Source organism: Manis javanica, chromosome 5 (genome assembly GCF_040802235.1).
Source record: "Manis javanica isolate MJ-LG chromosome 5, MJ_LKY, whole genome shotgun sequence".
In the NCBI taxonomy this organism is placed as follows: Eukaryota; Metazoa; Chordata; class Mammalia; order Pholidota; family Manidae; genus Manis; species Manis javanica.
The window spans coordinates 81,682,545-81,700,144 of NC_133160.1; the positions used below are offsets into that span (position 1 = coordinate 81,682,545).

Below are 17,600 nucleotides of genomic sequence, written 5' to 3' on the forward strand. Positions count from 1 at the left end.
ATAAATGATAGGCATTCATTAGACACAAAAAAAGAGGGGAAAAAAGGTATTCCCAGGAAAAAGCCTACATAGTCTGATCTCCCAAATTTTTCTTTGGCTTAAACCCAGAGGATTCTATTATTACTAGCAAATAACATAAGAGGGAAAGAAGAATGAAATTTAAAGAGTATGCTAGCTTGGAACAACTCTCATGGTTACTCCTTTGGGAGGAAAGGGGCAGACCTGAACATCCAGTAAATTGTTCTGGAGAAATATGTGTGTATGTATACATGTATAGTTTATATACATTCTTCTCAAGAGGAATATATCTGCAGTAAGTTTACAAAGAGACACTTCCAGTTCAGTATCTTTCAGGCTTAAGTAGAGAGATTCTTCATGTTATATTGCATTACCATTTCAAAATCCTTTCGAGACATTAAAGGAAACAAAGACCATTTCTAATAACTACAGCCCTTTAGTTTCTCAAAGAGCTCAGGGGTTGAGAGGTTAGAGTGGAGTTTCCTGAGTCTTGTCGAGCAATATGTAGTTGAGGCAAAGGTCACGCTCCCCATGTTTTGTTTTAAATAATATTGACCCATTAATTCTAAACCTGCTTGTTCCTGAAATTATACAGGATTATAGTTTGCAAACTGTGGGACAATGAAGCAAATCAAGATGAATTACAGCCCTGGCACTCCCTCCCATCCTCTGACATCTAAACGGGGAATGAGGTCGGTGTGAGTGTTCAAAAGAACTTCAAGCACCCGCTCCTCCTTTGTGATTTTCAACTTTTTATTTTAATGTGAAATTTGATTTCATAATAAATAGTAGCGAATACGACTTAGTCCCAAAGTGGGGTGGCTCTGAGGTCTTTTGCTATTCTGGTCACACCCCAACCTCCTACCCCCTCCGCAGTGGGCAAGGACAAACACTACCCTGGGGAATCGCTAGCGAAAAGAGCCGCCAGGTCTCTGGATCCTAGAAAACCTGTGTTTTTGTGCCTAGGTTGCTTTTATCTGACTGAAACTTTACCTATAAGCTTTTGGAGCACAGGCAGTCTTTGTTCTGTATGGAGTTGCTGCCTCTTACAGAGATCGCAGATAATGTCCCCGATTTAAGATCAATGCTCAATGCACGTTAACTTGCTTTCTCTCTTTCTTTTTAAATCTCTGCCTCCGACCTGAGGAGGGATCACGCGGCAGTGCGGGGCAGATAAAAGCCCTTTGGACGAGGGTCACCTCCGTCCTTGTTGTTCACTTAAGAGCAGTGGAGAGGAAAACGGTCCCCAAGGGCGGACTTTGGCTTCTGGAGCCTCGGGGCCCATCAGTCCGGGCCTCCCCGAGCCTCCGCCGGAATGGGGGGAGGGTGGCGGGGGAGGGGAGAGAAGGGACTGGGAGAGGGGATTTGGGGATAGGGTCTGGAAGCGCTAACGAGACCTGCTGGGAGGATCTGCGTCTCCTGCAGGTCCCAGAGTGACTTGGGGGTTCAGGGTACAGAAGGCGGATCTCCGCCGAGTTTGCTTGCTGAAACAGAATTCTATTTCGAGAACTCAATCGCTCTGCAGGAAACAAAAATGGAAATCGAGGTTTGGGAAGATCTGTCACTTCCCCGACTTGAGTGGTGCAGGCTGGGGGCGGAGACTCGGGACTACCGAGAGGCCCTTTCTCCCACCTCAGCTCCTTTCCCGGGACTTCCAAAAGGAATTACTCACCTCTCCCCCTCTTCCCCCACACCCATCCCCACTCGCCCGCCGGCCCCTTTCCGCACCTCCTTTTCCCTTCAAGTGAGAAAAGCTAGTTCCTGAGCCAGTGAAGTCCGTCCCCTCGCCCCTCCCGCTCCCACACCGGTCCCCCCGCCAGCCACCGTTACTGCCACCACCTCGGTTCCACTCAATCGATTTTTGCTGCATGTCAACACTTATTACCGGTGAGTGTGAGGGTATTTTTTTCTCCTTCTCTAGGTCTCTTAATGATTTCTGAGCTAGTTGTGTATTAAAGTGCTTAAAGGAACCTTTAAGGTAATCTATAGCGTGAACACCAAACTTCTTCGCTAGGGATCAAACATGGCGAGCGCGAGGTCGGGCCTCGGGAGCGCAGGCCTCTCAGGCCACAGCCCTGCGCCGCGCACCTCCGACCCGCAGGTTGCCGGGCCCGGGGCCGCAGCCCCCCGCTCAAGAGTCTGCCGCTGCCTAGGGGCTTCTCTCCCTCCCTCCCCGCTCCCCCCGCACCACCCCCCACCTGTTACTCGAACCCTTTCTACGACCTGCTCGATTTTTAAACTTAAAATTTCTAAGGCCCCAAACTCTTCATTCCCCTAACTCCGAACTCAAATAGGAGACCTCGGGAAGGTGTATACGGCCCACTTTTGTTTCAGTTACTTCCCAGTTACTAAATCTGAGTTTTACTGCCCACCACTTGGTTAGAAATTTAATTTTAAAAAATTCGCTGGGCAACCTGGACCATGCAAGCGGTTTGACTAGGAGGCAAATCCTCCCCTTAGCCTCCCGGCCCTGCTATTTCTCCCCACCGTATCCTACTCATCCCATCCCTCTTCTTGAGAGGTGTTGAAACCTGGGAGCCCCTTTAAGAGTGTAACAACAACAAAAATTAATAGGAAAAAAATAAAGAGTGTCTTCAAAGTCTCGATATTCCTCGAAAGCCCCATAAATTAACCCTGTGAAGAGCGGCGAGCTCTTTTAAGGCAAGTCTATAAAACCTGGCAAGATCTCCAAGGACGGACGGCCCTCCCCCCGTAAGCCCCGTCACGAAGGTGACCAGACAAAGGTCTGCCCTGCAGTCCACATCCCAATCCACGGGCGCCCTCGCCGCCGTCGCTGGGGCTCTTCAGCCTCAGACTGCTCGCTGTCAGCATGGGCTGTGCTGAGAGTTGCTGGCTCGCCGGTTTGAATTTTTTTAGAGAGGAGAATAAAGAAGAGAGAGAGAGAGGTGGGAGGCGGGGGGGGGTGTAATCAGATCAGAGGCCTTTATGAATATAGAGTCCCTATTGATTGATCTATAAAACCGCTGGCAAACTGCAGTTGATCTAAGCACACGCGGAAGCAAGGAACGCGGCTGACTCAGGAAGGAGAGGTCTGGAGGAAGTCTGTAGCAGATTTTCAGAAGAGAATTTACAAAACGATCCTTCCTCCCCCAACCTCCCTAATCTGACCATTACATTTTAACTGAACTTGAGAAATTTGAAAATGTAATCATTGCAGATGAAATTTTTTTAATGGGGTTAAGTAGATTCTGGAAAAATAACTAATTTACCTTTTCAGGTTGTATCGGACGAAACCAGGGAGGTTTTACTCTAACTTAAAAGCTTATTTATTGTCCTGCCCCTGCCCTCCACGAAGGGACGCCTTCTTCTAAAAAGATAGAAAGCAGAATGTATTGTGTTCCGGATGCTTAACTTCATTCGCTTCTGTGTTGAGTATTTTATGCATTTTATGTAAATGTCGGTTTTAGATTTTGTTGGAAGATGGGAGAAGGCCTGAAAGAAATAAAATATCCTATTGAAGGTGTATTTAATTACACTTAATTACCTTATGAAAACCATTGCTACTCCTGTTATTACAATACATTGTTAATAGTTCAGTAGCAGTTGAGGAAAACAGGAGATACTTGAGGCTTAAGTTACTCAGCCAAAGAATGACTAGAAGGACTATCTAAATTCCTTTTCCAAAATAACATTTTGAAAAACATTTAATGACTATATGGTAAAGGTGTTTGCTTTGAAGGGTTATGTCGGGGATTGCATTATTTTCTTCTCTTAGACGGGTTTAGAGAAGTTCAGACCTCCTGGGCCGTCCCTGGGCAGGGTATGTGTCTGTCTGCAACCCCTGACTTTGATAGATCTTTCCAGTCCTAGTTCTACTATTCTTCCTGCAAAAATGTTTAAGGTGCCTACACCCCGCCCCATCTCTACCCCCACCCCTACCCCCGCCCCCACACACACCTTGCTATCTCTTTCTCCCCCTATCTTCTCCCTCTCCTGTTTTCTTTATCCGCTCCAAAGTCTTTTTTTGTTTTTATTTTCCCTGTTCTGTCAGCTTAGAAAATGGCCCGTTGGTACTGGGACCTGATGTACCAGGACTAAGCCTTACGGTGGTTTCCTCAGAGCCCCGAGACCCCTCCACCAAAGCTTCCTCCATCCAGAAGTAGCAAAGCTTTTTCTGCCTCTGCTAACAGTTTGTAGCAGTGCGGGACCCCCTTGTACCCAGTCCTAGACAGGAACATTTATACCCGTGGCTCTGGGGAGATGAGACGTAGAACCGCCTGTGCTGTCCCTGAGAAGGCAGTGAGGCAGGATATCGAATGTGGCTTGGAACCCAGACTAGTGCCAACCAGTTTCTGGGCTCATTTCCCCCCTGTTCAGCTTGTCAACAGCCCTCTCAACTCTCCTCCTCCCGGCGAATGTCTGGGTGGATTTGCTGCACCACTTGAAGCTTAATGTCATCTATCCCTGTCCTCCGCGATGGACTTGGTAGGGCCTTTCTTTGGCGTCACTTCACGAGGCTGCCTGCGTTGGGCTGATGACGAGTTTGTTTGACATTCACCCGGCTATGTGTGGGCACTGAGTGGGGGTGGGAGGTGCTGATGTGGACAGTGGTAGAGATCCTGCAGGCCGTCCCAGAGCGAAGGGACGCTGCCAGGGCTCATGACTAGAGAGGACAGGTCACTTTGTTAGAAAACAGTATATTAAACAAAAGAAAGTAAAATAAAATCATTCTTTTGCGGGCGCTGGGCCGCGGGCGATGTTCATTCACAAGGCTCTGCTAACCTCAGCACCTCCAGCCCAGGCTTAAAATCCGTGAAATCGTAGGAGCCACTCTTATCTGATGAGGCAGGGTCTTGTTTGTTTCTTTGACAGGGGGGAAAAAAAAATCACGCCTGCAAATTCCGGGCAGCAGTTTCTCAGGCACGAAGCTCCCTCCCCAGCCCGGAGACTTCTTTCCCCTTGCAACGCCGCCAGCCTGTCAACTGCCCAGCGCCAGGGGATGGCAGTCTGAACAGCTGACCAGGGCCTTTGGGACCCATGGGTTCCGCGGGGGCCACGAGGCCCAACTCGTAGAAGAACCCGAGGTGACGCCGCTCCAACTGAACGTGCCCCAAGGGCGGCTTCGCCTTGGGCCTCACTGGCGGCCTGAACTGTGGCTCCGGCACAAACCGTGTCCTACCGCTTTCTATTGACCAGAACAGCTGCGTTATCTTAATGTTCATATTTTGGCCCGCGACATGGCAGAAGGGCGGTGTCAGGACGTGCTGCCTCGCATTACCCTGACGGTATTTTCAGAGACACCCGGAGAAGCCGCCGTCCAGAGGGCAACCTACGCATCTCCGGGACCCCTCTCGGGTGCCCGCACTATTTGCACGTCCCCCAGCACAAAACCGGAATCTAATCCTCAGCTGCTGCCGCCCGCCCGCGTCCCCAGCCCGCAGCCCCAGGCTTGAATAGAAGTTTGATCGCCCGGGGCGGTCCGGGTCCCGCTGGGGCCGAGCGCCCGCCCTAGCGCCTGTGCTCCCGCCGCCCCGGCGCGCGCTGCTTGCGGCCTGGGAGGCTGCGTCGTGGGCGGTCGGGGCGCAGCCCGGGCGCGGCCTCCACGCTGCGCCTCCTGGGACGCCTGCTGGGCCCGGGTCTTGGACCCGCCGGCTTCTCTGCCCTTTCAGAGTCAGCCTAAGGAAACCCCGGCCCGAACAGCACCCTCCCACCCCCACCGTCACCCCTAACCCCTGCCACATCCCTCCTCACCCTCTCTCAGGCCTCTGCGCCTTCACTCCCGAGCGTCCATATGGTTCCCTGCCTGCCTCCCTCGAGCTGCCTCTCAGATGCCCGGGGTTGAACATTAACCAGCCCGAGCTATAGAGTGGGGTAAAACGTTACATATAAAAATGAATCATCTATCCGATCCTGGGAGAGAGGACCTATAGCGAGTTCCGCGTCTAGAGCTACCCTGGCCATGTACGCGGCCCAATGCACCGACCCTTCCGGCAGCCACTTCCCAGGGACCATTCTGATGCCCAAAGCTGAGGTCGGGTGAGGGTGGGAGGAGTGGGGATTATCGAACCAGCCTTTGTACTTGAGTAGCCTGAGGTCGAGGCCTTCTAGCAAAAGGGGAAAGTTAGGCCTCCTTCCCTCTCACACTTGAGGTACACGGAAAGGTCTGAAACAGCTTTTCACCTCTTAGAAAGTTTGGTGGGAGTAACTGAAGTTATAGGAGGAGTGGCTGCCAATAGAGTCAATAACCTCGTGAGTGCCGACCCCGGGGATTAGCCGCCAACCCCGGCGCTCAGGATGGGCCCTGAGAGGTAGGGCTGCGTGCGTGGAGAATGGAACTGGGAGCCCCGCAAGCCAGGCCGGAAGTCGGAGGGAAGGCGTGAAGTGAGTTGCGCTAGGCTCGCCTGGCCTGACACCGGGGCTCAGACCAGGTGCAAGCCCTGGCTGGGGTGGCGCTGAAATCGCAGGCTCAGGTCGCAACCCTCCCCCAACCCCCCGTCCTCAACCCCATCCCTTCCTCCTGGGCTCGGCCTCTTTCGGGCTCTGGTCTACTTGCTTCTTTAAACGTTAAGTGATAGGAAGTAACAGTGAAACTCCTGCATTGACTTCATGTGCTAGAACCAGGCGCCAAATATACAGAACAAATGAAAAGATAACAGAATTGCAGAAAGAATTCAAGATAGTGCACCTCTTGCGTTCTTGTGCCCTCACCTGGAAACAGCAACTCGTGGTGCTCAGCAACTCCGTGAATAGGAAGGTGATCCCATTTGTGTCGACTCTCTCCCTCTGTCTAGCCTCTCCTCCTCATCCACTCAAGAAGAGAAATACCGTAGATGCAATCAAGAGAAAGATGTGATTTACATAGAACTTTCAGGAATTGCCAACCAACTTACAGAACACTTCTTTTATCTTTTAAGAAAATTGATTTATTTCTATGCAAAATAACTACTTTGCTCAAAATTCAGTTCCTGGCCAATAATAACCTCTCAGTAAATATTTTTTTCAACAGATAATCCCCACCTCAACTTCGACTCTACTTCTGACTATTCATTGAAGCAACATAATTTTTACTGAGCGCATTCACCCAAATCTTTGTATTCAGGGGCATGAGAAAGTGTCTGTGATGGTGTGCATGTCTGGTGTGAACTCTGCATTGTTCCATTACTTTCATGTTCACGGCTAAGCTTTTTCAAAGGCCTCTGCTTCTCCTTCAGTCTGTTGGCAGCCTGTATAGTGATTGCAAGAGTTTCTGGCAGAGGATGGAGTAAGGCCTCAGAGACATTCTGGGACCAAGGTTTTTCAGAGACTGAGCATGCATCAAGCATGTGCCGAGTACTATGTATGTGTATTAGTTGGATGTTAATCAGTTCCAAGAGAAATGGATGAGTTTAAATGTGGTTACAGGATGGTCATCATTTCATGTAGTGTCACTGCTGAAACTTCAGTGCACACACTGTTCTATGTAATTCCCATAAAGCAATACAGCCCAAGTTTGTCATCACCCAACTTTGTTACCCTGCCTCCCCAAAATAAAATAAACTCAAATGTTCTACTAGTTAGCACTCAGAGAGAATGAACACATCAAAGCAAATAAAGAGAAAGAGGTATGAATCACACTTGGTTGCCCTCCAGTGACTTAAAGAAACAGGGAAACATAGGTGGGGACAGGGCATTTATTTTTAAAGGTACAGGTGGTTGGAGAAAGGGGTATTATAAAGGGTATTGCAGTGCTCACTCAAACTGTCTTCTCCCCTACCATTACCATGTTATCTGACACCCTCAATCTATTTGTGTCCTGGGTAACAGACAGTTTGACCAGGAGGTCATAGACTAGAGGGCTTGGGTGATTGGAAACAAGTTTGACAAGAAAGGAATCTGCGTAGGGTGGCACTGGGGAGGTGGAAAGAGGATGAGGCCACAGCAGCTGGAGCAGCCAGGCAACCCTAAGTCTCTTCTGGACTCTGCATTCACATGCAATGCCTTGTTAGAGAACAGGGATTAGGGAGAACTATCAACACACTTCATGGATGGGAGAAATTTACATCCCTCTCCATAACCTTTTTCTTTACTGTCCCGTATTTCCTGCCATCATCATTTCCTCCTTTCCTTTTTGCCCTTCTTCCACCTCAGTAGGCTCTCCCTAGAATCTGGCCACTCCTGGATTATCTTCTGCTTATCCCCTTTTTAGAATTAAGTCTTCAGATTGTAGTGTTTACTCTTCCAGATATGAAAAAGTGTTTTATCCAATAAAGAGTCTATCTGTCAACCATTTTGTATTCATAAATATGGATTGTTTGTATGAACAGTAAAGGTTCCAGGGCCAATAAGTTAATGCATTAAAATATCAGAACCTTTTCATAGCAACAGGAACTATGCACATTCTTTATAATGCCCCATTGCCTGCTGGGTATCCCGGAAGGATCAGTGGGCCCACTCCTTTCATCCCAGGCAGCATTGCCCTTGGTGTATGAGTGCCAAAGTGGTACATCTCAGCTTAGTTTACAATTCTCATCTTGGAAGTTCCTCTCCCACCTGAAACTACCAGCCATGGACTTATACACATCGTCAAAATTATGTGTTCCAAAAGAGCACACATACAGTCCTATGTAGAGTTTGTGTGCTCATATGAGTTCCTTTCTGCATCTTTCCTTAGAGTCATGCTTATTTTTCTTGTGTTATATTCTACTGTTATTGTCTTAGTATGTTATGGTGATTTTTCTGCCTTTATGGTTGGAAACCATCTTCATTATCATTCTGCAGCTCTTTCAGATCTTCCTCCACAGAAGAGCTGCCCCATTTCCATCCTCCTTTGATTCCTTTTCCTTCCCAAGTTCTTCCAACATCTCTCTGAGAGGTTATTCTAAAACTCACAATTCTCTGTTTTTTTTAATGATAATTTCTGCATACTCACTGTTCCCATACCAGAAAAATACCTTTTGTCCATATTACTTCTTTGTCAATTATCATATGGGACATTTTAATATAAGTTAAGATTTTTGGGCCATCTTCTTTTAAGTTTTTGTGGGAGCCTGGCATAATACTTCATAAATAGTAGGTGTTCAATAAGGCCTCTGATCAAATGGTATAATTAAAACCTTTGTTCACAAAAATCAAAGTTCAGAGACATTAAAATCTATTGAACTGGCATGAGTTAAATCTCAGATTAATTTTAATTAATTTCTAATCTTTTCTCAACAAATAAGACATGTAAAAGAATTCCATAACAGAAATTTCTCCTTAATCTTTTTTTTCTATCATCATTATGATCATCTTTACTACATGAGAGCATTTTTAGGATGATGATCAGGGTTCGTAGGACACTGGACAAATTTTTATGTTTATTAAAAGATCTTTATTAAAATAAGGGTTTTACAAATATGTAATTTGGAAAATGTGTCTGGTGAGGGACACAGAAAGAAGATGTGTGTGTGGAGGGGGACAGGGGCACAAAGAGGACAGGAGTTTCCAGCCTACAGGGTCAGAACCTAGGATCATTTTACTAATTAAGCGATTATGATCCTCACAATTACTTCACACTTTTAACAATTTCAGTATTCACAATATACAATAAAGTACAGTGCATCAAATATACTACAAAGTAGTATTTTTATATTCATCTTCATAGTTAGAGATAAGGAGACTTGAGAAGTTAAAAATATTAGTAACCCTCAAAACAACAAAGTATTAACCCAATTAAACACTTTGATTATTGCTGAAGACCAAACACACCAGTTGTTTTTGTTTCTGCTAATCATTGCTCAATAAGCCGCAAATATTCTTGATTAATTAATTGGTGGCAAAATAGTTCCTTAGAATATTTACCCAGTCTTCTCCCATTTTCCAGCTGTTATCAAAAACAATAAAATACATCTCACCAAAAGAATGGGAAGAGTTGCATTACCTTTGATAAGACAACTGTGAAACATTTAATAGTTCATATTATATACCAGAAAAAAGGTTTTACCTTATAATGCTAAATGAGTGAACAAGCAAATAAGTAAACGTTGGACTAGAAAGGTAGGGAGTTACAATGAAGTGGCTTTTGCAGCGCCTTGAGGGCTTTCAAAGAACCCTATCTCTGTTGGAGAATCACTAGTTGTGACCTTGATGCTTCTTAGAAGGTACACAAGGGAGGGTTAGATGGCTGAGGAGTCAAAAAATCAAGGGGAGCTTGATTGGAAACTTGTGAAATGTGATAGAGTATACAAATTATCTTTGGCTCAGGAACTATAATCAACATTAAAATAATTTATCTACACACTCCTAAAATAATGAGCCAATATTATTTTCACAGCACTTTAAATATATTTCACGACATGTTTTGAGCTTATTTTATGTTTAATCTTTTTCTAAATATACCTACAGAGTGAGGCAGAAGATCTCGTTTGTTGACTACTTTCTGTGAGCGAGGCACTTTTCATATATTATCTCAATCAGTTCTCACAACAACCCTATAAAGTAGATACTATTATTTCCTTATCTGACAGATGAAAAAACTGATGTTCATAAGTAGCTAGTAACTTGCCTCGGGCTATCTGGTTAATGAGTGGCAGTGTCAGGCCTAGAATAGGACTCAAATCAGGTACAATCTGACAAGAGGTTTGTTCTCCCAAACACTAAATAAACTGCCACTATGAAAGAATTTAGTCTTCTGTATCACTTTCTGTTGATGTGATTAGAAAATGCCATTCATAAAAGGCATATATCTTAAGGGACTCTATTAAAAGTGCTGTGAAAATAATACTGCCTAGTTTGTGAGATGAATAGTGTTTGAAAAAATGATAATGATAGTGACTGAGCCAATCAAGGGTGAATTTGTTCTACTCTTTCACATGTGTTTCAAGGCAAATTTCTTAGACTAGAGCAATAGACATAATCTCTTAAGATATTTTAGATATGACAGTAAAAGGAGCAAAGTCTTGCTGATATTAAAGAAAGGACACACACACACACACACACACACACACATACACACACACAGTTCAGTGGGCATATGACCAAGTGATTTTTCCTTGGTCTTTTACACTATGACCTGCTGCATCCTTTCTTACTTCTTCTCACCCCCATTGTGCATTTTTTTTAGGCTAACTCTAAATGTCAGCTTAGACATCTCTACTCTGAAAAAGGCCTCCCTGACATCTTAGCACTAGATGACTTCAGGGTGCCCCTCCTTTGTGCTTCCTGCTGTACCAAAGCATATAACACATTTCCATGAACTTAACACTTTTGAAGACTATAGGCCACTTATTTTGTAAAATGTCTCTCAATTTGTTTCTTTCTCTGTGTGTGATATTTCCATGTGATTAAATTTAGATTTCATATCCTCTATGATATTCAGGAATACCAAATATCACTGAAGTGACCCTGTGTTTTCAGGGACACAATGTCCACTTACACAACATTTGTAATTGATGTTACATTGATTACTTGATTAAGGTAGTATCTCCTAGCTTTTCTATTATATGATTACATTTTTTCCCATTGTAGTTAGGATTTCATGAACAGCGTTATGATGAGGAATTGAAGACTCCTGTCAACAGCTATGTGTGTGAGCTTGGAAGCAGATCCTGCAGCTCTTCAAATGATTGCAGGCCTGGCTGACAACTTCTCTGCAACCTAAGTGGCTCCCAGGATCCTGATCCTCAAACCTGTATGAGATAATAAATATTTATTGTCTTAAGATGTTAGCTTTTGGAGTACTCTGTTACATTGTAATACCTAACTAGCAGACTATATATATACTGACTGTTTTCCAAATGTTTTTGCCACTTTTCATCTGTTACAGTATTTCCCCTTCTTCTTTGCACTTAGATGTTTATTCTCTTTTCCCCTCTTTTTTGCTGCTTTTGGGGGAAATTGGTATTAAAGAAATGTATTCAACTTACTGTATTTTACCAGAAGTAAATCTTCTGCACAGAAGAAAGTAAAGGGTAGGACTTAGTGGTGCTGTGTTAAGAAAAATATTCAAGGTTGAAGAAATATGAAATAAACATGAAGAGATAGGAAAATGCACTCCTAGAAGATAATAACTAAAAAAGATATTTTTATTTCATAGCTAATAAATACAAATTCTGACTTTTAATAGTTTAATTTTAAGAATACTTATTTTGTCTGCACAGAACCTCTGTTTTTTTGAGCGCAGAATTGTCTTCCTCCTTTTGGAGGAATTGCTCTTTTCTTTACTCAAACTGTTGTTCTAGTGGAGGCTGCCAACTATAGAACTGGCCTCTCTGTTCAAAGAGGAGGCTCAGGACTGAGGCTGGCCCTTCAGATGCTCCAAGGGAAGCAATTTAGAGAAGTAGTAGTAGACGAACAGATGAGATGTCAAAAGCCAGGTTCTCCAGGGCAGAAGGTCACAGTCTACAGTAAGATAGAAAGCTGGCTCAGAGAGGAGCACAGATGAGGGATGGATGGAGAGTCCAGCCATATTCCTGTTCCTGTGGTGCTTAAAGTCCATTAAACCCATGCCCTTCCTGAGATTTTGCTGCTCAGATAAGTATATTTCTTATTTTGCCCAAGATAGTTCAAATTGGATTTTTGTTACTTATACCCAAAATAATTCTTAAAAGAGTTCTTACTTCAGTAGGGTGGTCCCTTCCCTACCTGTGTAAATAGTCTTCTCTGAGGAGAGCAGAAGAAAATGCCTTTGGAGCCATGATTTGATATAGCCTTTTGGGATCCTCAGTGTAAGCATAAAAATCCTATTTTTCAGTTTCCCTCTGGTAACACTGCCTGAGAAGTATTAAGGGGGTGAAGAGGAGAGTTGTGTACATAAACATATACACACACACAAACACACACATGCACACCTGTTAAGCTATTTTGCCAACACAATATTTATAGAAGGTCTATTATATTATAGAAGGTCTATTATATTTCAGAAACTTTCACAAGCATCTGTTCTGCATTAGTCCAAGAAACTGGGTTTTCAGACTGTTCATAATTATAGATCAGATAATACCTTTAAGGTTAAAGGTGTTAAATATTAGTCTTTATGAAATGGAAAACTCATGAGCAACCACTCATTCTATGTGCCTTTCCCCACCTTCTCCAGGTTGAGTCACCATTTGGGTGTCTCTTTTGCTTTTATAATAAAAGGCCATCTCAAGAAACTTGAAACAAGATTTCAAATGCAAATGCTACTTTAGTATTACTATTTGAGTGACTTGGTTTACTTGTGGTTGCAGTAAAACTCAATCAAAACTATAAATCAAAAAACTCAAATCAAACTATAACTAGTGTGACTTGCACTGAAATTCTAGCTTTATTCATACAAGTTTGTGTCCTCCAAAGAAGCAGACTCAATCAAGTCAGGTCAGATCTATATAAACAGACTTCAGTTTGGGAGAGCTATGATGTTAAAGGCATTAATTCCACCTTTGATTATTACTTTGAAAACTTGGACAAGTAGTGTTTGTCCAGTAATTCTCATGTGTTGTTTTCCTCCTTTCTTCCTGGAGGAAAATGGTTACAACTTAGACCTCTCTTCTAAACACTCCACACTGGTAAAGGTACCAACTTTTCACTTTTTCAGTGGGTGGTCTGGCATAGAACTCCCCAGTGGCTGAGAATCTGGAACCTGGCTGGGCCTCCCATACATTGCAGTATTCAAACATTTTTATATGTATTTTAAGATATAAACTGTTATAATTTAAAATAAGTGATTAGATTTTTCCCATTAGATTGTAAGGAATTCCCAGCATATTCTGTAGTGTTAAGACTAGGTCTGTCAAAAAATTAAATTTCTTCCTGTTCGTTTAAAAAAAAAAAAGGAGCACCTTGCTCTTCCAGTTTTAATAATGTCTTCTGTATCCTTATAATGTGTTCATTTATTTAATAAAAAGTTGTTGAACACTATTGCAAGACTCTGTGCTAGAAACAATAAAGACAGGAAGATGATAATTATTTAAGTTACATGTTTTATACCCAACACCTCACTTAATTATGTCAACAAATCTATGATATAGGCACTGCTGTTCCCATTTTACAGATGAGGAAATTGAGGTGCCAAGGAATTAACTAATTTTCCAAGATCATCTAACTAGAAATGGGTAAAGCTGAATTTAAATCTGGGATTGTTTGAACCAAAGGTTTTCACTTAACCACACTATTGTTTTTGTGATCATCACCCTAAACCAATGTAAAATATTCAACTCACTCCATGATGGTTCCAACTCAGGGACAACAACCTCTAAGTAACTACACATGGGATAATACAACCTGTGTTCTCAAGAAGCTTAAAATACCCAAGAAGAGATTAATCATGTAAGCATACAACTGAAACCCTAAGTTAGAATTCAGTGAAGTACCTTAGGAGTGGTACAAGGTAACTTGGACTTTCAGAAAAGAGTGAGAATACTTCTGGCTGGAAGAATTAAGACATCATGTTTTAGATTTCTTTTGATTTTGGCTTTGAAAGATGGGCAAGGTTTTAATAGTAGTGGAGGGAGAACATTTCAAGCAGAGGAAAAAACACAATAAAGACTTAATGGTACATGTGGGATGAATTTGGTGATCCAAGAATAACCTCGAAGAAAGCTAAATTTTGGCTTGAATGCATCAGACCCTGAAAGCTGACTAAGAAGTTGAACGTTCACCACATTAAGCACTGAGCAGATGGGAGTGAGGTTTTCCAGCGGTGTAATGAATGGATAGATGCTGTGCTTTACTAAGTTAATGTGGCAAGGATGTGTAACCAAACTGCAACCAAAAGTAAAACAAAAGGTTCAAACAGGCATGGCAGGGAGAAAAGAGAAGATAGAGCTGAGAAAGACAGCCAAAGGACTACATTGGATGAAAGGGTTTAGGCAAAGGACAAATTCAGATAAACTTCAAGTTTTTGAGTTCATGTGACTGAATGATGAGGCCATTCACAGAAATAGGGGAATACTATTCATTTGAAAAGTGATTTCTTGAGTTGGGTGAGCAAGAAAAGGAACCATAGCAAGGTAAAGAATGCAACATCTAGTCTTGGAATCTCAACATTGAGAAGTCCAAATTACCCTGGTAGAGAGTTCACCAACTAACAAGTTCAACCAAGACTGATTGTACTGAGAGGTCAAGTTGATGGCAACCTGTAATGATTTGTAAGGCAGCCAAAAGCCTCCTAAAAACTTCATTGCTTTCTCAACTGTATTAGAAAATCCACCTCATTAGATGCATAAATATCTAAGTGTGTTAGATATTAGATTAGGATTAACACATTGAAAACAAAAGGTCCCTCCATGTTATTAGGCTGTCCAACTTCATATTTAACAGATTTTGATTGGATAGAGAAAGATGGAAAAAGATTCCCATCCTGGAACACTGGGAGCAGACTTTGGTAGAGTGCTGGTACAGATAAGAGGAACTAGGAACCAAAAATCTTGGGGAAGGGGAATTCATGACCCACAATAATTTATTAACCAATTCACCAATAAAAATAATCATTAAGAATTACTGGGCATAGGGCACTTTGCTAAATCTGATGAGAAAAAAGAATGACAAAGACATGGTTTCTATTCTTAAGGGGTTTTGTGCTCAAAAGATAATAAATTTATCCTACGTTGTAATTTTGTCAAAGGCTGGTATTTTGTGTACAGCTCTAGCAAAAAAGTTATGTGTTTCAGGTTTCCAAATTAGGAAATTTAAAACATTTTAATCTTCAGTACTCACATCTTGAGCCCTTTACCTGTTTAATATATAAGAGTTCCTGATGAAGTTGGAACTGCCCAATGTTTAGCATACTATATTATCATGAGCATGGGAAAACTGGACCCCTTTTTATATTTGACAGAAAGTGAATTTAATGTATGTGTCATTTCTATAATTGTACAGGACCCAGAGTCACAATATTTTAATAATATTTTAATCAATAAATTGCATTTTTTAAAACTTTATCATTTTATTGTAGTTATTTACATACATTAAAAAACACTCCAGTTGTATTATTGGTAGTACTCCACATGAACAATGATTGCCAGGGATTGAGCACCATTGATATTTGAAGAACTTCTCTAAAAATGATTAATAATGAAATAAGAAGGGATTTAAAAAAGTGTATTCATACCCGAAAGGGCCTTGAGATGGAGTTCTACCTTTTATTTATTTATTTATTTATTATTTATTAATTAGTATACAATTACATGAGCAACATTATGGTTACTAGACTCCCCCCATCATCAAGTCCCCACCACATACACCATTACAGTCACTGTCTATCACCATAGTAAGGTGCTATAGAGTCACTACTTGTCTTCTCTGTGCTATAGTGCCTTCCCCGTGTCCCCTCTACATTATGTGTGCTAATCATAATGTCCTTTAATCCCCTTATCCCTCCCTTCTCCCCCACCCTCCCCAGGCCCTTTCCCTTTGATAACTGTTAGTCTATTCTTGGGTTCTGTGAGTCTGCTGCTGTTTTGTTCCTTCAGTTTTTTGCTTTGTTCTTATGCTCCACAGATGAGTGAAATCATTTGGAACTTGTCTTCCTCCGCTTGGCTTATTTCACTAAGCATAATACCCTCTAGGTCCATCCATGTTGTTGCAAATGGTAGGATTTGTTTTCTTCTTATGGCTGAATAATATTCCATTGTGTATAATATGTACCACCTCTTCTTTATCCACTCATCTACTGATGAACAGTTAGGTTGCTGCCATTTCTTGGCTATTGAAATAGTGCTGTGATAAACATAGGGGTGCATATGTCTTTTTCAAAATGGGATCCTGCATTCTTAGGGTAAATTCCTAGGAGTGGAATTCCTGGGTCAAATGGTATTTCTATTTTTAGTTTTTGAGGAACCTCCATACTGCTTTCCACAATGGTTGAACTAGTTTACAGTCCCACCAGCAGTGTAGAAGGGTTCCCCTTTCTCCACAAACTCGCCAGCATTTGTTGTTTCTTATCTTTTGGATGTTGGCCATCCTAACTGGTGTGAGATGATATCTCATTGTGGTTTTAATTTGCATTTCCCTGATAATTAGCGATGTGGAGCATCTTTTCATGTGCCTCGTGGTTATCTGAATTTCTTAGGAGAATTGTCTGTTCATATCCTCCACCCATTTTTTAATCAGGTTATTTTTTTTTTGGGTGTTGAGCATGTGAGTTCTTTATATATTTTGGATGTTAACCGTTTGTTGGATATGTCATTTACAAATATATTCTCCCATACTGTAGGATGTCTTTTTGTTTTACTGATAGTGTCCTTTGCTGTACATAAATTTTTGGTTTGATGTAGTCCCATTTGTTCAATAAATTGCATTTTTAAGTCTATAACATACCTACTTACCAGTAATTCAAAGCTGGGGAGTGTTGTTAAAATGACAGAATTAACAGCCAAAAGGTTCTGAAAAGACTGAAATACAGAATCGAAACTACAATTGGAATTTAATGATAGATTATAGGTAATTTTAGGTTAATAAATCAGTAGATACCAAAAGGCATGAAGTTGGATTAAGAAACTCCTAAACATTAAATCATCAGGGCTTTTAGTGGATGTAGTAGTCAGCCTTCATGCTGACCCAAATGATTCTAGGCTTCTATAATTTACATCTTCTTGCCACAATGAATAAGATTTCCCTATGTAGCTAATAGGATATTATGAATATGATCATATGTGGCATCCAAGGCTGGGGCATAAAAGAAACAG

The 17,600-nt window shown here is 42.3% G+C and overlaps 1 long non-coding RNA gene across 1 annotated transcript; it reads left to right on the top strand.

Annotated features, from left to right (window-relative positions):
* Positions 1-1,383: 1,383 nt before the first annotated feature.
* LOC118968867 (uncharacterized) lies at positions 1,384-11,658 on the top strand. The gene is made up of 2 exons (XR_005056713.2): positions 1,384-1,905; positions 11,464-11,658. It is a non-coding gene; the product is annotated as an uncharacterized lncRNA (long non-coding RNA).
* The last annotated feature ends 5,942 nt before the right edge of the window (positions 11,659-17,600 follow it).